Raw genomic sequence first — 7,978 nt, forward strand, 5'->3', positions numbered from 1 at the left:
CTTAATAACGAGTCCTACTCCTGTTTTATGTTTTTCTGCTGCTGTTGTTGCCCTATATTAATCTGATCAGAAATCCTTGCCCTAACTCCATTTCACTTCACCGACCACTACTGTATCTAGATAGAGCCTTCACATTTCCCTTTTCAGATTTTCGAGCTTCCCTATCATCTTCAGTCTTCTCGCGCGTCCGGCCTTCTTCTCGCCCTCCCGGTGATTTGAATGTGAGACACTCTGGAATCTTTAGCCAGTGTAGATATCGTCTTGACAATTCCTGTCACAGGCCACATGCCCTGTGGGTACACATCGTGTGTTATTAATGCAGTTGTTCCGTTACCTTCTGCTTCCTCATGCTGTTGATCATTGCTGATTCTTCCACATTTAGGGGCTGTTTCCCAACCCAAGGACAAGAGTGTGCCCTGAACTTCTGTCCCCTCCTTCGTCCTCTTTGACAAGACCAATGACAGACTGAGGGTGACTTCTTGTACTGCAGTCTTCGGCTGCCCATGCTGAGTATTAAAATGTAAGTGGTGGCGGATTTCGAACCCAGAACTAAGGATGTTTTGGTGCTAATCAGAGCTGATATCCCTAGATTTAACAATAATAAAATATACAAAATGCTCAACCCCCTCGACTGTTCTCTCCCCCACTCTCTCTCTCCCCCACTCTCTCTCTCCCCCACTCTCTCTCTCCCCCACTCTCTCTCTCCCCCACTCTCTCTCTCCCCCACTCTCTCTCCCCCACTCTCTCTCTCCCCCACTCTCTCTCTCTCTCCCCCCCACTCTCTCTCTCTCTCTCTCCCCCCCCACTCTCTCTCTCTCTCTCTCCCCCCCCACTCTCTCTCTCTCTCTCTCCCCCACTCTCTCTCTCTCTCCCCCACTCTCTCTCTCTCTCTCTCCCCCACTCTCTCTCTCTCTCTCTCCCCCCACTCTCTCTCTCTCTCTCCCCCACTCTCTCTCTCTCTCCCCCACTCTCTCTCTCTCTCTCCCCCACTCTCTCTCTCTCTCTCCCCCACTCTCTCTCTCTCTCTCCCCCACTCTCTCTCTCTCTCTCCCCCACTCTCTCTCTCTCTCCCCCCCCCACTCTCTCACTCCCCCCCCACTCTCTCACTCCCCCCCCACTCTCTCACTCTCCCCCCCCACTCTCTCACTCTCCCCCCCCCACTCTCTCACTCTCCCCCCCCCACTCTCTCACTCTCCCCCCCACTCTCTCACTCTCCCCCCCACTCTCTCACTCTCCCCCCCACTCTCTCACTCTCCCCCCCACTCTCTCACTCTCCCCCCCACTCTCTCACTCTCCCCCCCACTCTCTCACTCTCCCCCCCACTCTCTCACTCTCCCCCCCACTCTCTCACTCTCCCCCCCACTCTCTCACTCTCCCCCCCACTCTCTCACTCTCCCCCCCACTCTCTCACTCTCCCCCCACTCTCTCACTCTCCCCCCCACTCTCTCTCTCCCTCCCTCCCCCACTCTCTCTCTCTCCCTCCCCCCACTCTCTCTCTCTCCCTCCCCCCACTCTCTCTCTCTCCCTCCCCCCACTCTCTCTCTCCCTCCCCCCACTCTCTCTCTCTCCCTCCCCCCACTCTCTCTCTCTCCCTCCCCCCACTCTCTCTCTCTCCCTCCCCCCACTCTCTCTCTCTCCCTCCCCCCACTCTCTCTCCCTCTCCCTCCCCCCACTCTCTCTCCCTCTCCCTCCCCCCACTCTCTCTCCCTCTCCCTCCCCCCACTCTCTCTCCCTCTCCCTCCCCCCACTCTCTCTCCCTCTCCCTCCCCCCACTCTCTCTCCCTCTCCCTCCCCCCACTCTCTCTCCCTCTCCCTCCCCCCACTCTCTCTCCCTCTCCCTCCCCCCACTCTCTCTCCCTCTCCCTCCCCCCACTCTCTCTCCCTCTCCCTCCCCCCACTCTCTCTCCCTCTCCCTCCCCCCACTCTCTCTCCCTCTCCCTCCCCCCACTCTCTCTCCCTCTCCCTCCCCCCACTCTCTCTCCCTCTCCCTCCCCCTCTCTCTCTCTCCCTCTCTCTCTCTCTCTCTCTCTCTCTCTCTCCCCCCCACTCTCTCTCTCTCTCTCTCTCCCCCCCACTCTCTCTCTCTCTCTCTCTCCCCCCCACTCTCTCTCTCTCTCTCTCTCCCCCCCACTCTCTCTCCCCCCCACTCTCTCTCTCTCTCTCTCTCTCTCTCTCTCTCTCTCTCTCTCTCTCTCTCTCTCCCCCCCCCCCACTCTCTCTCTCTTTCTCTCTCTCCCCCCCACTCTCTCTCTCTCTAACTGCTGTACAATGAAAGGTGATTGATTGACTGACCGACACCAGAAGTTATCAGTAGAGAAAATTAATTTCATACAGGTGAGGTAGCATCACTTGTCCCTCTTTTTTTGACATAAATGAGAGCTGGGATTCCTACAGAACTTAGGGAAAAAACCTCCAACTTTTCTTATAATGTTTCTTGCTAATTTAATTACAACTGCTTCCTTAATGACACTGTCCTAATAGCTGAAGAAATGCATGCCAGGATGTCTATGTTATTGTATTCTGTATGATGACCAGTGCCAAGTCAGTATCCTGCAACAGAAGGTTTGCTCAGCTGTTGTAAGTGTATTGTTGTGTCCTGGAGGGAGTTAGAAAGAAACACGCAAAGCATGACGAGGGAATGTACCTCGTTTGAAGACAATGTGACTTGCTTGCGGTCTGCCTACTATTGCCCTATGTTGTGTGAAAGTAGGATATTGAGAGATGGAGAGCATGGAACTCGGTATGATTTTGTCGGGAATTGGATGTAAATTATATACTGGTAGAAAGGAATACATTCCCTGGAAGTACCCCAGACACATTCCATATGTACAAATCACTATTTACAAGTATCAGGAGTGATTATATTAGATCATACTACTCTTGTCTTCGAAGTACAAGTCCTACTGTGGCAGAAAGTACTGCGTGTTCCAAATAATGGAAGTCTAGCCATTGACCCCGAGCGACAAAGTGGTATGTCCCAGATAACTTTTCTCCCTCTCCAGTTTGTAGTTGGCCTATTATTGGCCTATTTATAAGGAGCTGTTGTACACTGACCACCATTCTGGAGTGTTCGATGATGATTGTGTCCATTGCGTTGGTCATGTGGCTGCCACATGCTGTCTGCCATATACTTTTCTAGGCGCTGGTGCCTGTACCGTTCAATGGTCAAGTTGCTTATCCTGCTATCCCCGGCGCGCAAATGTGCGCTTCTTGGTAGCTGATCAAATATTGGATAGCGGCATCAGACTTGTCACACACATATTCCACTTCCTCTCGCCAAGAAACTATTTCCCAACTTTCTTACTAAAGCTGAATATTTTACCCTTCGCAACACAACCCACCGAGATCACAAAATTTTCGTCATTTACTATCGTGTCCCAGTGGACCTTGCCAGCTTTTATTTTCAAAGTTATGTTTCACATTACGAAGTTTATAGATTCTGTACTTCACAACAATTTCTACGAGAGCACCAAGTTTATAAACAAAACTACATATTGGTTGTAGTACAAGGTACATTTCAACAAAACTCTGCTGTTTGAGATCGCTGACCTCAACCTCATTTGTTTCGTTGCTTGCTGTGAGTACACTCCTCACATTTCACCTTAGGTCGGCTACAGGTCACGCTTTTCACTTCACCAAATGAGTATTCAAGGCATTACATGTTTACACACGGGATGAGGCAAATCACCTAACGACCTCGATACATTGCATGTTGAACTTACAGCTAACGGATTGGTGGTAATTTCTCTCCTTTCAGACCGTAGTGCTAGCACCTCCCAACACAGACCTATTTGCCTCCATCTTTCTGGTGGATCATGGCGTGTGACTACGTTCCTTTCACGCCATTCGGTCGGAGGGAGGGGTAGCAGTTCCCGCCCATTTACAAAGCCATTTTCCACACCTTCTAGACACTTAGGATAAACGCACGAACAACTGGTTATAATTTTTGTCAGATCACTACCTAACCAGCTTATCCTCACATGGAATACACAATCCTCCACCATCCCCTGAAGGTCGTCCGTTGTTGGTACTCTGTCTCTCATATTGTAACCCGTCTATTGTACGACCTGCTACTTTTAGATCATCTAAATCCCTAGCTATTCGTATGCGCCCTAATGGTGAGAGGATGGGGATTTGAGTCAAGTTCTGATTTTCCTCGTCTGTTGTACAACAATCTATATCTATTTTTAACTTAAGAACGATGTCTACCTTACTGATATTTGTATGAGTGATATGGTCGACCTGCAACATAATCTGTGGACCATATCCCTTGCATTTACTGTGTCCCACACAATAATTTTGGTGGGTGGTGGCGAATCATTACATGATATTGTTGAGCCTTCATCTTATGAGGCTATGTACAATCATTCGTTGTCCATATACTTTCGTTTAATACAATGTATGTAACATAGCAATCTTTGGGAATTTCTGTTACTGGTTGTAACAGATCAGCTTCACATCGCTCATGATCATAAGTGGACATTAGGACGAAATTTCGGTTAAAGATCTGGTTTCTCAAAGTGACAGTTTTACAGCCTAGCTGGTCACTGGACAGTTGCGTACACTGTCTTTTCACTTTGGCTATGATTAGGAATTCCTTGTCTGGTGTTGCATAAGCAAACAATTTCTTTGGCTTACCGTACTCAGCTGGTAGTGCCCATACCTAGTATAGTGCATATACATTAACAGTCAGCTAGAGGTACATTTAATACATAACGTATTGGCTACTAAAAATATATCTAAATTTATGGTAACAAAGTAACATATCCTTAGTACTATGTGAGTTCAGCTGAGAACTTTTTGTCTTTAAACTCTCCCTTTATTAGCTTCAGATACTTAGCTACATGCACAAGAATTATTAAGTGTGGTTCTAAGAGACCTTTCTGCACATTCACGATGGCAGAAACCAAGAAGTCATCTTCTCATCCCAGATCATTAAACACGGCTGTGATTTGCACTAGCTGTTCTGTGGTAGTTATTAGAATTAGGGCCTGTTGCACCATCTTGCTGGTACTGTTTTCATAATCTTCCATATGCACGCTTAACTTTTTGATCCCATCAGCGATAATTTGAGCATTCTTGGTTACTGCATGCAGAGTCTGATTTACCCCTGTCAGTGACACCCTTACTATTGTCACTTGTTCTATGGATAATAAAGACTACCGCATCATCTTCATCTAATTTACCAAACAATAACTTGGTTGGCTCACCAATGAAGTTAATCTAATTTATTAGACACAGTTCCTGTGTTTTCTTAAGGATCTACAGTAGAGTTCTGCAGCACGTGACAATAGTCTATTTGCATGTAGTTCAGTTTTCCATGGTCTGTAGTATGGCTAGGGACTGTGATTGTTGTTTGGTGGGCGAGCCGAGTTAGTGACACTTCGCTCTCAGTTCCAGGCTGTGATGGCTTCGGTTGCACAGCTTGAGGCTGCAGTGGATGGGCACCACTGTTGTGGGCCAGCTGTGGGGATCCAACTTACATTTAAGTCCTCTGATCAGCTCTCACTGGTGGCCAGCCCAGTTACTGCTCGCACTGAGGTTGACCCCTCATCTGTGGTCGTGAGACATTGCTCTGGGGCGTAGTAGGCAGCTAAACACTTCCCAGGGAGCCGCATGTAAGACCTCCCTGGTTAGTCTGACAAACAGGTTCCAGGTGCTGTCTGTAGCTGACACTGTCGCAGAGCCAGATGCCATCGCCTGTCCTGTTTCAGAGGAAACCTCTCAGCCTGCAAGATCCAGACAGTCACAGAGACTGGGATGATTGATAATTGAGAGCTCCAACGTTAGGCACATAGTGGGGACCCTTAGGGACATGGCTGCCAAGAAAGGGAAGGAAGACAATGTGCACTCCGTGTGCATACCGGGTTGACTCATTCCAGACATGGAACGGGTCTTCCCGGATGCCATGAAGAGCACATGTGGTGGCTCACGTTGGTACCAATGGTGTTTGTCATTTTGGATCAGAAGAGATTCTCTCTGGTTTTGAGCAGCTAACAGAAGTGGTAAAGGCTGCCAGTGTTACTTGCGACATAACAGCAGAGCTGACCCTTTGCAGCATAGTCAAAAGGACTGATTGCGGACCTCTGGTACAGTGCTGAATGGAGGGTGTAAATCAGAGGCTCAGATGGTTTTGTGACCATGTGGGCTGCAGATCCCTTGACTTGCAACCAAAAGGGTGGTTGGGTTTCGGGTTCTGCTGTATAGGCCCTGAGTCCACGATACTCAGGAGGCGGCTACACAGGTAGCAGGGGCTGTGTGGCGTGGACTGGGCAGAAAATGTCTTTGGCATATTATCATCAGCCTTTTGTGTTCTACGAAAACCGATTCACCTCAATCCGCAGAAAGCAAGTATGGTAACTTTGTGCTGCATTTATCTCCACAATTTCTTAAGAAGAAATCGAGAAGCTCACATAATTTATTCACCGCCAGGCAGTCCCGATTATGAAAATATAGAACGAGGGGCCATAGAACCTGGGAGATGGAGAGACCACTCAGATCACTACCAAGAACGGGTAGAAATGTTGCAGAAGACGTGAAGCTAGTGAGGAATGAGTTTGCTGCATTTTTTGTCACTGACAAAGGACAAATGGAGTGGCAATAGTTGTTTGCCTAGTTCAGTGATGAATATAAAATTCATAGAAAATGCTTTCTTTTTCTGTGCACAAGTGTAAACAACACAATTACATTCTTGATTGTTATGTAAATAAATAATTTTGATAAAAATAATGTATAATAAATATGCTATAACTTACCTCAAACGTGGATAAACTCGTTCTTGGTTTGTTTATATCCTTTAGGAAGAGCAACGATTCGAAGGCACACCATTTTGATGAGTAAATCTCTTCTCTTCCAGAACCTGATGTCTTTGATGAATCACATTTATTGAATTCCCTGAGGAATTGTGACCTCAGGTTATGTAATTTGCTGTCCGTCTCCTCATCGGAAACTTTGCATAAACATGCATGCACATGAAATGCCTCTCGTTTCGCGTTTCTGTTTTTGTAATCGGGGGATGTGGGATCCCACAACGAACGCCTTTCTAGAAATTCTTCAATAACTTTCAGAGTATTACTTTTCGGCCACTCCATCTTTGCAGATTGATATTTAAGGACTGATACAGAATACTACAAAAACTTAACCTCCTTGTACACAGATCTGACTACTTGTACCCAAGATGCAACGCAGTGAGTGTGCCTGTGAACTGCACATGCGTAGTAGAAAATGTATCTCGGATTTGTGCCGTGTTTTCGATCAGCGAGCGGATACAGGCACATGAGCCAGAACAGAGTATTTCTCGGAATTCTGGCGACGATGATGCTGCAGGAACATGTCGCAGGAACTTGCAACTTGTGCCACATCTCATCAGCTACATGTGCCAGGCCCAAATCTCCAAGACAAATCCCTCAGTGTAAACGTAGCTTTATGTTAGAGGGTCTCAGGAAAACACAGGAAGAATGTAGACACAGGAGCCATTGGTATAACAATTGCAAATTGTTGTAGCCGTGTTGGGAAAGTACCAGAGCTCCAAGCGCTAATAGGAAGCACTGATGCTCAAATCGTTATAGGCACTGAAAGCTGGCTAAAGCCGAAGATAAACTCAGCCGAAATTTTTGTGAAGAACCTAATGGTGTTCTGGAAGGATAGGCTAAACACGGTTTGTGGTAATGTGTTTGTTGCTGTTAGAAGCAGTTAGTCGCGAAACGGAAGTAGATAGTTCCTGTGAGTTAGTATGGACATAGGTCACTGTTGGCAACTGGACTAAAATAATAATTGGATCCTTTTACCAACATCCGAATGCAGATGATACAATTGCTGAAAGGTTTGAAGAAAAAACTTGAGTTTGATTTCAAACACGTACCCAACTCATACGGTTATAGTTGGTGGTGAGTAGTATGACAGAGTATGATCTGCGCCACTCTGCATTTTTGTCAAATTTATTCGAGATGGCGACGTGTAGACTTTGCAACAAGGTATG

Source organism: Schistocerca cancellata, chromosome 8 (assembly GCF_023864275.1).
Source record: "Schistocerca cancellata isolate TAMUIC-IGC-003103 chromosome 8, iqSchCanc2.1, whole genome shotgun sequence".
Taxonomy (NCBI): Eukaryota; Metazoa; Arthropoda; class Insecta; order Orthoptera; family Acrididae; genus Schistocerca; species Schistocerca cancellata.